At 36.8% G+C, this 21,938-nt stretch overlaps 1 protein-coding gene across 1 annotated transcript in view; it reads left to right on the top strand.

Moving 5' to 3' along the window:
* LOC142345766 (thimet oligopeptidase-like) overlaps positions 1-21,938 on the top strand; it is a 112,677-nt gene that overhangs the window by 7,938 nt on the left and 82,801 nt on the right. The gene's annotated exons all lie outside the window — the stretch shown is intronic.

Raw genomic sequence — 21,938 nt, 5'->3', positions numbered from 1 at the left:
AGAGAATTATGATCGTTATGGACTTCATGAAGGGAATAATTTTTTTTTCCACTTTTTCAAATGGTACTCAATTCGTTATCATTTTGACCAAATAAGAATTGACTAATTATGAGCAACATCAACACCAACAAAACACTTAGCAGATAGGAAAGTTTGACTGAATTTGACGTATGTAATTAGTGAGATAATCATCGATATCAAAGAAACGTGCAACTGCACGCTTACCCAAATTTGGACGCTAATCTCCAATGAATATAGTGCCGAATTAACAAAAGTCGTAGAACTGTTCAATACCGCCTATCATCAAAATCTTTTAATGTATGGTCTTGAACGTCTTCAATTGTTCCTTTTGGGAGTAGTGTAAAAGTAGGGTTTTTACTGTGCTATATCGGTACTACTATAAGTTGTTTTGATTTGTATTTTTCTTCTTTCTTGTCTTCTCTAATTGTTTTTCAGAGACCTGTGAATGTGCGGTTTTTTTACAGTGCTATTTCAGTATTAAAATCAACACAATTCAGTAACACTCCCACTGCGGGTCTCCGGTCCGGAATGAAAAGGGAGGGAAAACACACAAAATAGGAAAAAACTCAAAGTCCTTTTTAAACTCGATTGGAGATACATTCTGACAATCGTTTAGCTATGCTACAATTGTTTTGTTTTGCTTTGACTTTTTCTTCTTTCTTGTCTTTTTTTGTTCTTTTTCGATAAAATGTTACAAGTACTTTTTGCCGTGCTATATTAGTACAAAACACTGAGTTCAGTAACACTGCCACTACGTGTTCCCAGACCCGAATAAAAAAGGGCGGAATAACCACAATATAAAAGAAAAATCTCAAAAGTCAGCTTTTAACTCGACGTTCCGAAAATTTTCTAACTATATTGTCGTCTAACTTACATTATTATTTTGCTTTGTTTCGTCCTTTTTCCTCTTTCTTGTCTTGTTTAGTTCTTCTTCGGAGAACTGAAAAAGTACGGTTTTTGTACCGTGCTATATCAGTGCTACAATAAATCATTTAGTAACTCTGCCACTGCCGGACCCCAGCCTGGAATTTAAAAGGAGGAGGGCAGAACCACATCGAATGCAGAAAATTCTGCGATAGTTGTTGCATGATACTTTTAATTCTTGCTTTCAGACCCTATAACGCTAAGATCCTGCATAAATTCTTGCTTGTTTATCTTATCATAATCTCGTTTCTTGACTTTCTTGCAAAGGTCCTGCATATCCTTACATATCTTGACTTTTTCTTACCAAGATCTTATCAAGACTCGTGAAGCTCTGATTAACTTCGTATCAAGATACTTCAATTCTCAATTCCCTGGCAACACATATATTCGTTAGAATGCAAAAAGAGAAAATTATTTGAATTTTATTTTGGATTTTAGCTCCTTACAAGATCAGTTTCTCTTGACTCTTGTTCAAAAAATTTGAACACACGTTCATTGTATGCGTTCTTCAAAACAGGCACTCATAAACAACTTAACGATAGAGCTAAAACAATAAACGACAGGACTAATTTGCTTGAACTCGATTGGAAAAAAATATAGTTGGATATCTGCTGTTCTTAGTGCCTTTTGTACGATTTACATCCAATCGCAAATTGCTTTGTTTGTCCATTCCATTGCTCAGATTGATAAAATTTATAATTACACCGTATTTGAAACTAACGTGCTTCCAGTTTTTACAAATGAATGTTTAATTGGTTGAATGTCATTTTTGTGATTTCCATTTAATCTGAAAATTAGTTTTGACCCCCCAGCCATAGCCGAAAATATGATGGTTACAACGAGATATAACAACCTGTTTCAACCACACTTGGTCTTTTTGAGTTTAAGTGACTTGAGTATATGTCTTTTTAGAACAATTTAAGCAAGTGAATAAATTAATCTTCTACCGCAACAGTTGGTTCATCGATAATTAGTTTAAGGTTAAAACAAACAAAGCCTTGGGCAAAAAGCATTCACTCAAAATTTATTCAAAATCTAAACATTAAGAGGAACTCTAACATCGGACCCGTAATAGACAGCAGCTACCCAACAGTTATGCAAACTGATTTGCTTTACCGGGTTCATTAACTTAAACCTAAGACCCGCTAAGGTCGTCTCGCAAGAGAACTCTCAATAGTGTCCAAATATTTTTTTGATTCTCTGGGGAAGAAGATCTCCCTCAGTTCTCAGAGAGAACTCATTTCTGTAAACTTACAATCCACTTATGATGGCGCGCAAAAACTGGGGGCAGATTGTGAAGGGGGTATATTTAAAATATCAAAAACCAAAGCTTTGTATTTTTGCAAACTGTTATCCGATTTCAATTTACAAATAGCAGGAAAAAATAAATTGACAATAGAGCAAGAACAGAGACGGATGTTCCACAGCAACTTTCACACGAAAAACTACTGAGTTTAAAGTGTCCAATTTTGAAACGCAAAGGGAGCCTTGGGGATCATATCAATTTGTCGCCAAAAAGCTCAACAATGAAGCAAGAACAACCCAACAAACCAAAACATGAATCCAAAACAGAAAACTGACAAGATTCCATCAAATAGGATCAAAATTGAACGTTTCTGACAGGAGAGTGAAGCAAGATTTTCAAATTGATTGACCAAATGCAGGAACTCCTGAAAGAACTTTAAGATAGAAGGAGTTTGAAATAGAGGGGAAAACACAGCATCCATGACTCAAAAAAACCACGAATGAGGTTTTGTTTACAAACAGCAATAGTTTCACTCAATATTTGGGAAGAAAGTTTTCACCTGCGAGAGATGCTGCGTTTCGCATTGCACAACTTGATAACATAAATTCGCTCGAGGCAACTAAAAGAAATTTTTCTGCAAGCAACCTAGAAACTTTTCTGCAACCAGACTGGTTAAAAAGAAACTTCAAAATTCACTTAGTAAAAGCGCTAACTAATCCAACTTTAGTTTTTGTTGCAAGGAAAAGAAACCCAAAAGGGACAAAAAATTTCATATAACCTATCCTTGACATCATATCAAATCTGAATTAGCAAATTGGTATTGACATCATAAACATAGGCAGCCGACGGGAATCTTTTTAGATCATCAGATAGACCAATCAGGCGATGCATGAGGACTCGCTGATATCGGAAGGGCCAAAGTCCACTTGCTTTTTAGTGGTGATGCACAATTGATTTTCACAACTCAATCAACATGAATTTTCAACGAAGGGACATCTACTTTTCCATTAAAGGGTTCTGGCTGAAATAGAACCAGGGGCCCACTTCTCGAATGCAAACTTTGAGGTAAAGATGAATGGTGGAGTTCAACCTATCGCTTGATTTAAATTGGTACGGTTGAGACCAAATTTTTCCAATTCAAGGCAAGGGGCGAGGATGAAACGAGGAGCTCAGATTTTGAATTCAACTACTTCGGTGAAGATGAAACTAGGGGTGAATTCGATCTCATTGATGAAATATCTAGAGCCGGGTCATGCTAGTCAATCTTTGAGGTGATAAGTATAAAATGGTAATTTTGAGCCGTCCATGTAGTAGTTTTTGGTATGGTTAAGACTGGGGGCTAGGATTTAACGCAGAGTTCAATTAAATTTATATATTTTATCTTGAATTGAATGCGGAGATTTGTATGCACTTTGACGTTAACATAATGAGGTAACTGGCAGTCTTTGTGATTTAACGTAAAAGTAAAGGAGTGCCGTAAGCCTAAAAAGTCACACTCCCAAACACCAAAAACTCCGCAATCAAATGCCAATCAGATTGATACAAACCCCACCAAAAGTGACGATGAAGAATCTGCTAATTACATAACAATCTATCAACAACTCTATGATCAAGTCTACGACTATAACTACGATAGTGATTGTTATGACTACGTGGCAGCTATTTCTAGTAATTCTGCGAACCAACTGGAACCCCTAAATGAAAAAAATTAAGTTTGGAAACATCCTGGCAAACTCATTGATTGATTCAGGCTTAGTGTGCAACCTCATCAAAAACAGAATCCTCAAAACTACACCATTGGCAAGACAGATGACCATGAAAAAGGACAAAGATCTCAAAACATTTTCAAATGAACCGATCAAAGTTCTCGGAAAAGTTTCCACAACAGTGACATAAAGTAATTGGACTTGTGGGGAAGCTTGATTAGTAGTTGAGGGGAATGGATATAAGCTAATCATTGGGATAGATCTCTTCAACAGCCTTGGTCTGGCAGTGGTACAACAACAAGCAAAAAAGGGGTAAATGTGTTAACAAAATTAATTATTTCACTCAATATTTGGGAAGAAAGTTTTCACCTGCGAGAGATGCTGCGTTTCGCATTGCACAACTTGATAACATAAATTCGCTCGAGGCAACTAAAAGAAATTTTTCTGCAAGCAACCTAGAAACTTTTCTGCAACCAGACTGGTTAAAAAGAAACTTCAAAATTCACTTAGTAAAAGCGCTAACTAATCCAACTTTAGTTTTTGTTGCAAGGAAAAGAAACCCAAAATGGACAAAAAATTTCATATAACATATCCTTGACATCATATCAAATCTGAATTAGCAAATTGGTATTGACATCATAAACATAGGCAGCCGACGGGAATCTTTTTAGATCATCAGATAAACAAATCAGGCGATGCATGAGGACTCGCTGATATCGGAAGGGCCAAAGTCCACTTGCTTTTTAGTGGTGATGCACAATTGATTTTCACAACTCAATCAACATGAATTTTCAACGAAGGGACATCTACTTTTCCATTAAAGGGTTCTGGCTGAGATAGAACCAGGGGCCCACTTCTCGAATGCAAACTTTGAGGTAAAGATGAATGGTGGAGTTCAACTTATCGCTTGATTTAATTTGGTACGGTTGAGACCAAATTTTTCCAATTCAAGGCAAGGGGCGAGGATGAAACGAGGAGCTCAGATTTTGAATTCAACTACTTCGGTGAAGATGAAACTAGGGGTGAATTTGATCTCATTGATGAAATATCTAGAGCCGGGTCATGCTAGTCAATCTTTGAGGTGATAAGTATTAAATGGTAATTTTGAGCCGTCCATGTAGTAGTTTTTGGTATGGTTAAGACTGGGGGCTGCTAGGATTTAACGCAGAGTTCAATTAAATTTATATATTTTATCTTGAATTGAATGCGGAGATTTGTATGTAATTTGACGTTAACATAATGAGGTAACTGGCAGTCTTTGTGATTTAACGTAAATGTATATTCAAAATCTTGCATTATTATCAGGAAGACATTTTTATCGTATAAGATCTTTTTTTTGGAAAAATTCAAGATTTATTATTAAAACATAGGATCATGCATTTGATGTCGTATAGTAAAATTTCATATACTTGCAGCTGTGTGCTTGGTGACTTCGTCATATTCACTTGAAAAATTTTAATCAATATTGCTGGCGCAAATAATCTGGTCCATTTTCATTTCTCTGTTTTGTTAGGTGCCCTATTCTTTCACTACGATTTTTTAACCCTCTATAATTTAACTTTCGTTTTTAACCCATTTATCAATCAACCCCTCAATTATATAGCCCCTTTATTGTTTCACCCCGTCTTTAGGCTTCAAATAATCGAGGTTATTTAGAGCTCAATCAATTCTATTTAGTCTAATTATAAAAGATTAAAATCCTGCTGAAATGTATCCATTTACTTAATCACACCTCTGTCAATTCACACAGACAGTAGTTTGTAATTTCAGATGTCATAATCTTTAAGGAAATAAAGCCAACGTCTCAATAATTTAAAGCAACAATTATTAGCGAAATCGTTATCTCACCTGTTCTCTAATGAGGCAATTAAGAGCAATTGAAAAATGGATGGAACTCTTGAACATTTCTTGTTCGACTGCATTTTGAAATCAACATGATAAATGCCGACTCTGAATTTCCCGTTCCTTCTAAAAACAAAGAAAAAATGGTTAAAGAAGGCCATAGCTTTTGTGTTAGAAGAGTAAAGAAAAATGGAACAATGGATATTGGCATTGTTGGCGAATGAAGGGATTCATTTAGAAACTTTGATAAATGGACCACCTCCAGCGATCACGTACACACTTGAGCCAGTATTCGGAGAACCCGTGGAATACCATGCTCAAGCAACTGAAAGGGATCGGAAAGTTCGCAACCAACTTTGGCAATTGATGGAGGACTCATTTATAGAAACCAGAAACATCAACTATGATCGTTTTGTTTTCTTATTTTCTAAACAACAGAAAGGAAAATCAGCAATATACTAGCATTTGCGAAAACGGTGGTCAATGCTAGAGCCATAACCATTGTCAAATTTGCCCCGCAAACGGTACAAATGGCAATACAATAACTGTGGAATTACGGGACATTTTGCAAAGGAGTGCCGTAAGCCTAAAAAGTCACACTCCCAAACACCAAAAACTCCGCAATCAAATGCCAATCAGATTGATACAAACCCCACCAAAAGTGACGATGAAGAATCTGCTAATTACATAACAATCTATCAACAACTCTATTATCAAGTCTACGACTATAACTACGATAGTGATTGTTATGACTACGTGGCAGCTATTTCTAGTAATTCTGCGAACCAACTGGAAACCCTAAATGAAAAAAATTAAGTTTGGAAACATCCTGTCAAACTCATTGATTGATTCAGGCTTAGTGTGCAACCTCATCAAAAACAGAATCCTCAAAACTACACCATTGGCAAGACAGATGACCATGAAAAAGGACAAAGATCTCAAAACATTTTCAAATGAACCGATCAAAGTTCTGGGAAAACTTTCCACAACAGTGACATAAAGTGATTGGACTTGTGGGGAAGCTTGATTAATAGTTGAGGGGAATGGATATAAGCTAATCATTGGGATAGATCTCTTCAACAGCCTTGGTCTGGCAGTGGTACAACAACAAGCAAAAAAGGGGTAAATGTGTTAACAAAATTAATTATTCTACATGTAAAATTAAAGAGACAATTTCCACATCTAGTATCTAGAATCGGCCTCTCAGAGATCCATGTAAATAAATCAAAGTTTCATCAAAAGTTTACAAAAAGTCGACGCATTCCAATTAATCTAGAACCTATAGTTACGGTCGAATTAGATCGTCAACAGAAAAAAAAGACATTAAAAAATTATCTAGCTGCTCTGACGAACAATTCTTTTCCCCGATGGTAATTACGGTAAAGGAAGATTAATCTATTAAATTAGCGCTAAACTCTAAATTTCTATATAAATCAATTCACAAAATTAAATACCAAATTCCAATCATCAAAAAGTTAATAGATTCAAATTCACATTATCATACAAATACCTAAAACGGTCAACAAGCTTATTTTTCAACATTAGATCTCAAATGTGCTCATAGTCAACTACAATTGCGCATAAACACTGCAAAACATTGCAATTTCAATATTATTTGCGGAGAATCCACTGGCACCTATAGATTTAAAAGTGGATTTTACTGCCCTACCGACATGCCTGCTGAAATTCTAAAAGCAATGGATTATACACTTAGAGGCCTCCAAAACAACTATTGCTTCCTTGACGACATTGTTATTGTTAGCACGGGGTCCGAATGTCACCAAATGCCTTAAAAAACTAGATGAGGATAATTTAAGAATTAATCTTGAAAAATGCTATTTTGCAAAAACAAAAAATGAATGACTTGGGTACAAATTCACCCAAACTGGCATATCACCAATTGAAAATAAATCAGCAGCTATGTTAGCAATACCACCACCATCAACGCAAAAATGCCTCAGATCTTTCAGTTCACTTTATAATTAAATTCATAACAAATCCAGCACAATTTTGGCACCCACTTAGACCACTTCTCAAAAAATCCGTCAAATTTTGCTGAACTGAAGAACACACTAAACATTTCAACATTATAAAGGACAAAATTGCTGCAGGCACCAAAAATAGGCATTATAACCCCAAACTAGATATTCGCGTGAAATGTGATGTTTCTCGCTATGGATTGTGTGCTGCTCTTGTACACAACACTTCTGATGGATGGAAAACTATAGCTTTTGCATCACAATTCCTAAGTTCTACAGAAGAACAATACAGTGTCAACGAATTAGAGCTACTAGGAGTCGTTTGGTCAATCGACTACTCTAAATATTACCTTTACGGAAAGGACTTTACAGTAATAGCAGATCATTGCGCTCTGTTATTAACTTTAAAAGAGCACAGATCAAAAAATCCTACAGTAGTGGAATTTCTAAATGGACTGATTGTCTACTTCCCTCCAATTTTAAAATTGAACGCATGCCTGGGGCAAAAAAGCGTCTTGTAGACTACATCTCTAGAAATACCTATGCAAAAGCTAAAAAAAGTTTCATCATATGACGAATATTTTGTGGTAGCAACGAAATCCAAAATTTGGGATTCCTTTAAAAATTTAACTAAAACCAAATTACAAACTGTAAAGAAGTTAAATCGAATGTTAAAACTACATTCACCCGCACAACCATCAAGTAAGTTAATCGCGCCGAAAACACCTTCTTTAATTCAAAATAATTTGCAAAATCGGATGAAATTATTTGCATCACAATCACTACATCACAAAACTTCATTACCAACTGCATTGCAATTGGCACATCAAAACAAGGCTATTAATCCCTACTTGAAAATGCCAATCGCATCGAAAATACCTCTTCAAAATCCAAAGCCACAATTAGCACTAAATAATTTGCCATTGCATAAATCACATTCCTTTAACAAATTTGCTGCATTTACACTGCAAAAGTCAGACAATAAAAAACGTGAACAATCTGAACAATTCAACCCAATAAAGCCCATATTTGACATCAACTCAAATAATCACCACAAATTCCTCAAATTTTGCGCGAAAATACAAAATTCCAACTAAAAATACAACCAACACGAAAATACTTTGCTTTTTGCCCAAAATCATTTCAAAATTCACCAATCAAAATATCACTTCATCAAAGCTATCTTCAATATGCCGGGAACTAAAGCAAAAAAATCTACACCAACGAAGGCCCGGGTCACTTTTCCAGACAACTCACCTTCCAATGCGACTCCAGCATCAAACACCTTGTCTAATACCAAGACAACGCCCTCAACTAGTGCCATCGACACCGCGGAAGATCATAGATTGACCGACACGAATAACAAGACCTTTAGCCAAAAACGGGGCGATTTTGACCGGAAGGGACGCCATCTTGAAAGAGGTGCGAGATCGCGCCATTCGCAACGATGAAGAAAGGTTGAAAGAAATCAGCCCCTACATATATTCCTATTGGTGGGACATGAGCGTAAAGCATGGTTTTTAGTGCATCAATGAAAAGATCGCAATCTCTAAAACCATTAAAGACGCTGTGCTGAAGGACATTCGCTCCACAAACCCCGGAAGTTTTGTTGTTTTGTCTTTAGCACAAAACATTTGTTGGCCATATATCCATCGAGATATATTGGCTGAAGCTAACGAGTGCAAAGCCTGAACGGAAAGTGGTAAGAATATAAAACCAGTGACTCCCCATAGCAAATGGTCACCTTTTCTTAATTTTTTTGAACCGAATGACGAAATTCAAATAGACCTTGGTGGATCTATTAATAATGAAAAGCGCATAGAAAAATATTTCATTACAAGTGTCGATTGATATTCAACAAATCTCACAATAGAAATAGTAAATAACCCATCTAGCACAAATGTAATTAAATTTTTTATTGCATTTATATATATATATATATATATATATATATATATATATATATATAATCACGGAGTACCTAGAACAATTAGGCTAGCTAAATCTAGATGTTTGACGGGTAAAAAACTTGAAACATTCCTTACTGGAAACAATATTGAACCAATATATGCACCTGCAATTAATCAATGAGCAATATATTTGGTCGAAAATCTCATTCAATCAATTAAACGCCAATTATCATGCATGAAAGCGCGTCTAAATAAAAAAATTTAATCTTGAACAATCAATACATCCAATTATTTATTTGTTAAGATTATCTATAAAAACAGCAAAAATTTCACCATTTGAAGCACAACTTGGCAGACATTGCAATACATCAATTTTAAATATCACCTCAAAATCAAATAAAATTTGAACTATAAAAAAATAATTAAATATGATGTAGACGATGATACCATCCCAGGCAGATCGTATCTCACGGATGCTCACTGGACAGAGACAAGTATGTGCTCTGATGTTGAAATTGAGAAAGTCATCTGCGCCGCAGCTCACGAAGAGCAACAAAAACTCTAAAATGGAGAAACGAGATTAAGTTGGTCCGGAGGTATCTCCAGGCCAATCTCGGGAAGCGAAAAGAGCGTGCAATTCAAGATAGCACAAAAGGTACATGCAGTGCAAAAGCAAAAGAAGAATGTAGATGGACTATACGGGCTTCTCGCCCCAGGGAGCACTGTAGGAAAATTTAGCTCAACGACCAGTGTCATCAAAGAACCAAATAGCCCAGAAGTTCGAGTACGAAATTCAGACATTGCCAAATTTGGGACGAGAATTGAGAGGGATACAGATCTTGGCCAATACATCGATAGGCGGCCAAGAAAATACAAGAGAAAACATTAGAGCAGAAAATCATCAACCACAAGAAAGATTCGCTTCTAAAAGAATTGGGGAGCAAGAAAATTAAACGCAATTGCAAACAACCTGAAGACGTTAGCATTATTTTTTCCGGACGTTCCTATTTTTCCACTTCTAGTAATGTTGCTCATGCCATCCAAAAGATGAGAATTCCAACAAGCATGATGACGAACGTTAACCCGAGCATGATGGTCCATTTCAGAACCAGCCAGATCTGACGCAAATAATTTATTTGAGGTTCCAATTGAGTACCAATTGATGTTCCACCTACACAACCCAATGTAGCAGGACCATCCGCGTCGCAATCAATTCCTTCTGCTTGGCAATTAACGCCTGTCTTGCGGAAAAAAAACGTAGTATTCTAAAGCGACACATCAGATTTCGATACCTCCTCGATCAGAAGGAATAAATGCCAACTCAAAAAACAGAAAAAGAACTCCCTACCCCAAATCTTTGTGCAAAATATCCAGAATACGGAAGAATTTTACAGAGCTTCCCATTTCGGATACCAACTTCATTGCCGTGGCATCCCCAAGAAACCCAAATGAAAGATGGGCTGTAAAGTGTGAACAATCCCAAAACTTTGTTAATTTCTTTTTTGATCTAGATTTTATAATTTTGTTTCATTCTCTCTTTTACACCGCTGTAAACCAGTTGTAATTTGAAGTTAACTAATTGCTCTTCAATTAGCAAGTTCAGGATAGTCAAGACATTTGCACCGCGAATGCTAAATTCAAGGCTCGGAATTCAAGTAGTGGAAACTGAGTTGGCAATCGCAGCGCAATTTCATCAATCATTTTGGTAAAGATACAATCGCCACTCAATTGACTAGTCACCAAGTAATTGAGTGCAACAGACATCATAAACATAGGCAGCCAACGTGAATTTTTTTAAAAACATAACATAGACCAATAAGACGATGCCTGAGGATTCGTTGATATCGGAAAGGCCAAAGTTCATTTGTTCAACACAATTATTATTTTGAGGTAAAGATTAACGGTGGAGTTCAACCAATCGCCTGATTGAAATTGGTTTGCTTGAGACCAATTTTTTCCAATTCAATGCAGTGGGCAAGGAGGAGCTCAACGAGGAGCTCAACCCACCCCGTTAATAGTATTGGTAGGGACAGTGGCTTGGATTTTGATTACAACTACTTCGGTGACGATGAAACTAGGGTTGAAATTCAGCTCATTAATGAAATATCTAGAGCCCGGTCATTCTAGTCAATCTGCAAAGTGAAAAGTATAAAATGGTAGTTATTAGCCGCCCATGTAGTAGTTTTTGGTATGGTTCAGACTGGGGGCTAGGATTTAACGCAGTTAAACGAGTTCAGTTAATATTATATCTTTTATCTTGAATTGAATGCCGAGATTTGTATCCACTTTGACGTTGAAATAATGAGGTTTAATGGCAGTCTCTGTTGTTTAACGTAAACCTATAATCAAAATCTTGCGTTAATATCAGGAAGACATATTTATTGTATCAGTTTTTTTTTTAAAAAAAAGGTCAAGGTTAATTTTTAAAGTGTAAGATCTTGCAAATGATGTGGTATAGTAAATTTTCATATAATTGCAGCTGTGTGCTTGGTGGTTTCGTCATAATCACTTCAAAAACTTTAATCAACATTGCTGGCGTAAATAATATGGTCCATTTTCATTTTTCTGTTTTGTTAGGTGTCACATTCTTTCACTACGATTTTTTTAACCCTCTATAATTTAAATCCCGTTTTTAACCCATATATCAATCAGCCCCTCAATTATATAGCCACTTTACTTTTGAACCCCGTATTCATGCATTTTATAATTGAGCTTAATTAGACCACAATCAATTCGTTTCAGTCTAATTATAAAAGACTAAAATCCTGCTGAAATGTATCAATTTACTTAATCACACCTCTGTCAGTTCACACGGACTGTTGTCTGTAAATTCATAGGTCATGTTTTTCAAGGAATTAAAGCCAACAACTCAATAGTTCAAAGCAAAAATTATTAGCGAAATCGTTATCTCGTCTATTTTCTATTGGTGCAATTAAGAGCAATTGAAAAATGGATGGAACTCTTGAACATTTTTCGTTTCATTGCATTTTGAAATCAACATGATGTCTGCCGGCTCTGAACTTCCCGTTTCTTCTAAAAAAAATAAAAATTGGTCGTAGAAGGCCATATGTTTTATGTTAAAAGAGTAAGTAAGGTTACCACTGCCCGGAATTGCTCAAAATATCAAAAACTACAAGTGCCTCGGCTCCGCATTTTCACAAGATTGCTAAATTATTCGCGTAATTGGAGAGCACAATCATAATAATTCTATTTGGAATCGAGCTATAGAAAAAGTTATAAAAAATATCAAAACCCTGAGTGAAAACTTACCGCCCGCAGCAGACGTGGCTTCTCTGATTGCACCAGTAAGTGAAGTTATCTCGACACTGTATGCGTTGCCGTTTAAACCCAATTTAAATCAAACATCGCGGCGTTTTAAAAAGTATGCAAACAGTGTCAAACTGTGAACAGTTGGACTGGCGTTTTGATATAACCGATACGTTTAAAATGTTTTTGTTGTATGGCAGCGGCAAAGATGAACACGAGAGCATTTTATCTTTTGGTGGTCCCTAATTGATATCGGTTCCCGATGGTTCTAAGTTTTGATTGATGGACTGTAGGTTTCAATTATCATCCAATGAAATGTTCATCCGAAGTTACGCCCTTCATGTATATTCTTGCTATTGTTCGTGCTTGTTTGTATGCCGTCGTTGCAAACAAAACGGACAAAACGTACAGCCGATCACTTGATGCCTCAGAAAACTTTGCCCCAGAATGCTAGGTGGATAAAGTTTTGCTAGTTTTATATTTGTCACGGTTAGTGCCTTCGAAACACCATCCAGCTTCAGTGGTATCGGGCTGTTGTTTCCACTTAACCTAATATTTGATTAGGAAAATTAAAGAATTTGGATTGAAACAGCTGGTGTCAGAAAACCATGAAGAGGCCCTGGAGCTTAAAATGATCCCAGCTTTAGCTTTAAAAAATGAGGAAGTAGAAAAATTTTTAAACTGATTGTCGAGGAATTAACTTTGTGGCAGATTAACATTCTTTAGATAGCTTCGCTATGGAAAAAATAGACGGGCTATGTTTATATTTCCAATTAAATTATATCACTTGTCCACAACTAAGCCGTCCTGCTTTCTTCCCCACAAACGTGGAATAAAAAAAACTTAAATGGAATTGCAAGAACAACCAATTGTTGCTGAGGTCTGGAATTATGGGATACACGCCTTGTTCTCCAGATCCCAACCAGAATTTAAAGACCTTTCGCTCATTTGCAAAAACGCTGCGATGCAAAGTTTAGTTTTCTGAATGCTTCATCCGGAAAAAATAACCAAAAAAGAAAATTTATGAGAACTTCAAAGGACAGGTGCAGAACTTGATGGAGATTTACAGGGATGAAACTGATATTCTTTTTTTCCAGGGCAGTTGTCAGTTTGTCTCAGTTGTGTGTTTGAAGTTTCCTTGTGTTGATTTTTGTGTTTATGTGTTAACTTAAATCTGAAACTCATCATACTTTTTATGGGTTGGTACTCGCAACGAGAGCGGCAACTCATCAATATTATGAAGAATTTCATTTTTTAATTTACACATAATCACAAAAAGAAAAACATGTAGGAGTTTTGTCGAAGCCTTATATCGTGACTCATTGGTTGAATTTTGATACCAAGTGTGAACCCTATGATTGGACTCCTAATTGGCAACCAGTTTTGCATCATTTGCATATCAAACTTGCAGAGCATATCTCTTAGCAGTATTATCCATCTGGATTTCAAGAAAAATTCTGTTTAGCACAATGTTAAATTTTGTTTTGATTCTCTCACTTATGCCTGCTCAGAAAACAGGTTTTATATTTTAGCTTACTTCTTCTTATTTGAAAAGTACCGGTTCTTCTGTCTTCTAGACTAGGACAGTTTTTAAACTTTTTGATGCAACGTGCATGAGAGAGGTAAGAGTTGTCAAGTGTTTTTTTCCGATCAAAGGGATTGAGCTAAAAAGCAACCTCGCCATTATTATTTGAGTTCAAACAAACGCAAGCTGTTTCAATGCCGCCTTCTTGAAAGTCAATAGTTTTTTGTTATTTAAATCATTTGAACTTAAGCTTTGCTTATTGTGCTCTTGGACGCCGTAATAGATAAAACGTTGCAGTGTTAAACCGATTTCGGTGTGAATTAATTGCGGGGTTAAATGACTGAGGTGTGATTATATACGGGTTTAAATAATGGGGGTTAGGTAAATTGGGGTGAGAAGAAGTAGAACCGTTTTGCTACTCCAAACATGTTATGAAAAATCTGTAGAACATCAATCGGTGATTCAAAAAAGTGAAAAAAAGACATTTCATATTGAAATATTAACATATTAGTGAATTAAATTGATATCTTCACGGAGAAAAGACGAAGAAAAAATAGTTTTTCAGCTCTTTCTCTCACTTGTGTCGTGTATTTTCAACTTCTACTTCGTCTGTTGTTTTGTATTCTCAGCCGACCTTCGCGAATTGCAAAATTACCCAATTTTTTTGGCTACTTTTCTGGACTTTGTCGTTACTGGCCCTGGAATGATATTGCTATTCCTGTCGGAGGAGGCCGAAGTAAAGATTAATCTTGATAGTCGTGGAAAGTCGAATGATTTTATTTGGTTTATGGCAGTCCAGCAGTATATACGATCTATTGGTTGGGTTATCAGATCAAGCTGGAATCCTTTTTGGTATGCCTGCTTTCCCAAACTTCTGTTTGTGCAACTCAACTTGTACTCAACCGGACTGTGCAATATGGTATTGGCCTATGAAAGGTTAACTAACCGACTCTTGCCAGATTATCCAACCCTAGCAGAATAGAAATTTTGTCTTCAAACAGAAAGAGTTCAGAGCCAGAGGTCTTTGGTTTGTAAACGGGGTTCCAGATTGAACAAACTGAAGTTCAGTTGTGGACCAGACTTTTGACGAACCTGGGCCACACACGACGAGACTCTGGATCAGACCGAACAGACCCAAGACCAGAAGACCAAAGAGACCAAAGGCCTTCAAGGTAAGTGCGAACAAACAGAAGGCGAGAATGAATCTACACAATGCCAGGCCGAAGAAAAGTAAGTGCAGAAACAACATGCCTCAGAAAACTGAATACACAGACACAAATGGTATGGCTGAAGTGACCAAGACAAGAGCCATGGCCTGAACGAACAGAGTTAAAGCCATTCCATATAGACCCAATGTCAGACCGAACCGACCCAGCGGCAGAACGAGCCAATAAACTAATGACAGAAATTTGAGTCTGGGTCACAGACCAAAGGCCAGACAGCACACACCAATGGCAAGGACAATAAGATCAAATTGATGATCCTATGCAAAACCGAAAACCCCCAGAGCAGGCCCGTACAGGCAAGACACCAGCCGAACAGTCACAAGGCCTTGTCAAACATCCCCAAGATTAGAACCAACAGACCTATTAGTTGACCAAACACACCCAAAAGCAAGACCAAGAAAATGGCTAGCCCGAAGAGATCCGATTCCAGACTGTTAAGCTAGACTAAATAGACCTTCAAAGTCAAACTGAACAGACTCACGGCAAGACCGGGAGGACCCATGTCAGACCGAAGAGACTCGAAGCCTCAGTTGAACAGACGCCAGGTCAGACGGAAATAGAATTAAATTAATGAAGTCGTTTTCACAGCCGATCCTTGTTATCATAATCAGTTTAGTTCGAATCAACAGTGGGATAACTCTTGCTAAAAAAATCCTTCCAAAAAATCTATTCAGGTATTTCTTGTTATCTTGATCCCAAATGTTTCCCACCGCCGACTTATGGCCTAATAAAAAATTTTAGCTCCTCCCTCATTGATCACTATTGATTGTCCCAGCTCATTAGGCAACACCTCTTACAATGAAGACTCGCCTCTTATCGGGTCACGGACAAAACAGTCCCGAATAGCAAAATATTCCCAGACAAAACAGTCCCAAAAAAGCAGACAAAAAAGTCCCAGACAAAATAGTCCCAATAAAGCTAACAAAATAGTCCGAACTAAACAGTTAAACATATGCACACCAATTAACAAAGGAACCACTTGAGTTATTCATATAATTGCAATTCATTGAACAAATATTAAGCTGATTGCAATATAGTTTTAGCCAAAATATGTTTTTTGAAACAACTTTTTGGTCTAACCCTCGTGCATATCAATTAAAAACAAAACATTCAGAAAATTAACTCATTGCGTCAGAAGAAATGGACTTAGGGCTAGATCAACAGACCAAAGCTAGGCCGGACAGATGCTTGGATCCAACAGAAAGTGAAAAACCGAACAGGCCCAGGGCCAGACGAAACAGGAGAAACACGAGCATATTATTCAAGGCCAGACCCACCGTAGCTAATTCCAGATGGAACAGATCTAACGACTGATCCAACGCTGACTGCGCCGTGTGATAACGATAGTAGAGTTTATATAGAAATAGCGAGACGGTTGTGCCTTTATCTGAGTAGGCCTCGATTTGTTCTGCGATTGCAGCTCAGAATTGAAAGTAGGCCTTAGCTCAACTTTCAAACTACTTGTTTTTGCTATGACAATTCCACAACAAATTGTTGAGTTATGGAAACGCGGTACAATTCCAATATTTTAATTTTTGCACCAAAGAAAAGAGGTATTGAGGGATAAGTGAGTTAAGAGGTTACAAAATGAAAAGTAAAAAATAATAGTAGTTTAATAAATATTAAGTCAATTGAGTCACAATTGACCACTGCTTGTTTAAATTGGGCAATTGCATTGCGATCGCCTAAGTTAGAATTTCACTTTTGAAATTTGATATTCGCGCCGCAAATGGCTACTTTACTTGATGAGCTTAGATTTGAAAAGCAGTTGACTAAGTTAAAATACAACTGCTTTGTTTGAGCGCAAATGAGACAATGAGAATGAAAGTTAACCAAAATTAAGATCAAAGGAAATTAAAGGAGATCATAAGTTATTCATACGCAAGAAAGGAAGTAAGATTTGTTTATACACGTGAATAGACAGTAACTTGTATGGAACCTGAACAAAGGATGATTGCGCCCTCAAATGACTAATGAAATGGATTTAATGAAATGAACTAAAAAAATTGCCAAGGAAAATGGAAAAAATTAAAACATGAACTAAATGTGGTAATGGATATTTTAATGGCAAACATCCAATCCTATTGACATTTCCCGCAGTTGACGAAAACGTAAAGATTACTAAAATAAAAATAGGAAAATAAGAAGTTATTCACCGGTTAAATAGTAAAAAATATTAATAAAATAAATGATTAAATGATATTTAATCAGTTTCAAGATAAATTTGGTCTGAATTGTCAGATTGTTGCTCAGCCTCAGGAACAGTAACTTCTTTCTCTCAGTTGAAAGATTCGGACTTGGGTCAATTGTTCAACGCTCATTAGAGTTTCTTGGAGAGACCGTGCCTATGAGTGTTGTATCAGATTCAGAAAGTTCGCTTGAATAGCCATGAGTATCTTGTATTTCAAGATAGTTTTGGTCTGAATTGTCAGATTGTTGCTCAGCCTCAAGAACAGTAATTTCTTTCTCTCAGTTGAAAGATTCGGACTTGGGTCAATTGTTCAACGCTCATCAGCGTTTCTTGGAGAGACCGTGCCTATGAGTGTTGTATCAGATACAGGAAGTTCGGTTGAATAGCCATGAGTGTCTTGTATTTCCTGGATTACTGTTTGTGTCTGCTGGCTAGAGTTTCTCTTTTGTTTCTTGAGCTGCCTTTCAACTCGCCTATCTGAGGATGTGTCTGAATCAGACATATCGCTTATTTGATTAGAGCATTTTTCATTTCTAAGTTTTGATGTTATTTGCGGCGTGGACAAGCCTGCCATAGATGACTGTGATGTTGGAGCTGCGATTGGTTGGGGAAGATTGAAATTTAAAATTTGAGTCAAATCTGGCCGGTTTAGAAATGCCCCATCGTGCATCGGATTTCTTTTGGGGATTCGCTTTTTTAGCAATCTCGCCATATTGCTTGTCATTGAAAAGCTAAAACGACCGGATGATATTATGCTGACATCATCAGGCTTTTTTTTGATTGCTTGATTTTTATAATTCCAAAGTCCTTTCTTAAAAGATACGTCTTATGATTCTGCATCTTTTGTTTTAGGGTTTCCTCGATAATAAACAGTGGTCTCATTTCAGAATAGTGGGCTCATTATGTTTCTCGTACCAAATTTAGCAATATCTGAGTTATGTACTTATTCGGCTCCTTTTTATGCTGGTTGTTGGGTTGATCTTTCCATCTGTGCTCCACGGAGCCAAAACATCATAGAACCCGTTCTTCTTTTCTTGATTTCCGGCATAAATTTTTGTACGATATTTACCTGAACACTCTTTTCGCTCCTTGGTATAGGTCGAGAAATACCTTCGGACCACATAAGTCTATTATCTTCGTCCTTCGTTTTCTGTTGTTGCTGATGTGGACGGATGTTTGCAGCGCAATTGACTCGTGCTATTTCTACGTTTGAGCACATTCCAGTATCAGCCCACTGTTCATCCCAGCCCACTGATTTATTGCAATTTCTGCCAAAATGTGCTTCAAATGGTGTTATACTTGTTGTTTTTTGTTTAGTTAATCCAAGTTTTTGAATGATTGCATGTATTGCTTGTTGTAGATTGATTTTTTAATTAAAATGAGTGTTCGTACATAATAACTGTCGTTTAATATTTTGAATGAGACGTTCAACAAAATTTATTACTCTATGATCATGTGCAGGAGCATGTATTGGTTCTATAGTGTTTTCTAAACAAAACTCGTGAAACTTTTCGCCTTTTAAAAATCTAGCTTGGCCTAATCAATTTTTTCTAGGTACTCGGTGATTATATATGAATGTATTTAGAAACCTAAGTACATTTGGACTGGAAGCATTATTTATTTTTTCTTTTGTGGGATTTTTTGAGCAGCGATCAATGCCTGTTAGGAAATATTGCTCTATAACTTTTGTTAATAACAGCTCCTCCAAAATCTATTTGGAGTCAGATATTCGGTTCAAAACATTTAGGTAATGGTAACTATTTGTTATGCGGAATCACTGGTTTAAGGTTCTTAACATTTTTCGTGCAGGCTTTCAACTCACTAGCATTAGCTAATATGTCTCGGTGAATTTACGGGAGCCATATATTTTGAGCCTGAGAAAGCATGGCAAAGCTCCCCGGGGAGGCGAAGTGGATGTTTTCTAGCACGGCTTCCTTGATAGCTTTCGAAAGGGCTATGAGCTTGTCAATGCATAAAAACCCGTGCTTAACACTCATATCGCGAGCGTTATGATCTTCAGCAAGAAGATATGTCTCGGTGAATTTACGGGAACCATATTTTTTGAGCCAGAGAAAGCATGGCAAAGCTCCCCGGGGAGGCGAAGTGGATGTTTTCTAGCACGGCTTCCTTGATAGCTTCCGAAAGGGCTATGAGCTTGTCAATGCATAAAAACTCGTGCTTAACACTCATATCGCGATCGTTATGATCTTCAGCAAGAAGATATGTCTCGGTGAATTTACGGGAACCATATATTTTGAGCCTGAGGAAGCATGACAAAGCTCCCCGGGGAGGCGAAGTGGATGTTTTCTAGCACGGCATCCTTGATAGCTTTTGAAAGGGCTATGAGCTTGTCAATGCATAAAAATCCGTGCTTAATACTCATATCGCGGCAATATGAGTATACGTAGGGACTGAGATCCTTGAGCCTCTCTTCGTCATTTCTAATCATGCAGTCCCTTATTTTTTTAGATGGCATATTTTTCTGTTAGAATGGCCAAAATCTTCTTGCTGAAGAATATGTCTCGGTGAATTTAAGGGAACCATACATTTTGAGCCTGAGAAAGCATGGCAAAGCTCCCCGGGGAGGCAAAGTGGATGTTTTCTAGCACGGCATCCTTGATAGCTTTCGAAAGGGCTATGAGCTTGTCAATGCATAAAAACCCGTGCTTAACACTCATATCGCGCCAATATGAGTATACGTAGGGACTGAGATCCTTGAGCCTCTCTTCGTCATTTCTAATCATGCAGTCCCTTATTTTTTTTAGATGGCATATTTTTCTGTTAGAACGGCCAAAATCTTCTTGCTGAAGATGCGGTTGATTGTTTCTGAAAGCTTTGTATTGTCCGCCATTTTCTGTGCGCTCGTTGAAAGTATTGTCTCCGTGTTGGAAGAGTTCGTCCCTGGCGTTATATTAGTGGTTGAAATGTCCGAGAAAATAATCGGACTTTGGTGGGTGTAGATTTTGCATACTTTCCTTGCGGCAATTTGAGGTAGAATTTATAGAGTGATTATCAGAGTACTTGATGGTGGAATAGTTTTGGGAAAAAGCGAATTATTATTGGGTGTTCGGTTTTTATAGAAAAAAATTTTGAGGTTCGCGCCTAAATTAGAGTAATTGTTGCAATTAGTTGATTTGGTATCAAACAAAAAGTGTATTGGGCTAAATTGTTCAGATTGTTCACGTTTTTTACTGTCTGATTTTTTCAATAAAATTGCATTAAATTTTTAAAGGGAACTCGATTTATCTAAAGGTAAATAATTCTGCGCAAAGTGTAATTTAAAATATGAGGAAGGCATTTTCGATGCAATCGGCGTTTTTAGGTGAGAATTATTAGACTTACATGGTTGTGCGAATTGCGATGCAATTGGCAAGGAAATATTATGGTGTGAAAAATGCGTTGAAATTGACCTATTCTGTATTTGTGGTTTTCCTTTTTGAAAATGGGTGTTTGCGGTGCAAATGACCTAACTGGTTTTGAGATGGATAAATCTGACTTTACGATTCTATTTAAATTATGTAATGTGGTGGTTTATGTTCAATGAATTGTTTAAAAAAATCCCAAAATTTAGATATTGTTGCTACCAACAAATGTTCAGCGTAAAAAGAAATTATCTTTGCATTTGCAAGAGATTTTGGGAGATGTAATCAACAAGCCCCAGTTTTGCTCTTGTCTTGTGTTTTATGGCAAAATTATAAGGAAGTAGACAATCAATCCATCCAGAAAGACTACTATTGTACAGTTTATTTGAGCAATTTTCCTTAGGTATTGACAATAGTGCTCTGTAGTCTGTTATGACTGTGAAACTTTTACCATAAAGGTGGTTTTTGGAAAAATCCTCTGACCAAACAACTCCCAATAGTTCTAATTCGTTTACACTGTATCTTTATTCTATGGGATTGAGAAAACGCAATGCGGATGCTATAAGTTTCCACCCATCAGGAGTATTTTGCTCAAGTTGCGCACCAATTCCAGAATGTGAGGCGTCGCATTTTACTCTGACGTCAAATTTTGGATTAAAATGCAGTTTGCAGTGTTTTCGCTAACTTATCGTTAATAATGTTGAAATGTTTGATGTGCTTCTTAGTAAGACTTTTTTCA

This window comes from Convolutriloba macropyga, chromosome 9, assembly GCF_964194025.1.
Source record: "Convolutriloba macropyga chromosome 9, txConMacr16.3, whole genome shotgun sequence".
Classification (NCBI taxonomy): Eukaryota; Metazoa; Xenacoelomorpha; order Acoela; family Convolutidae; genus Convolutriloba; species Convolutriloba macropyga.
This window is presented reverse-complemented; position numbering and strand designations above follow the sequence as displayed.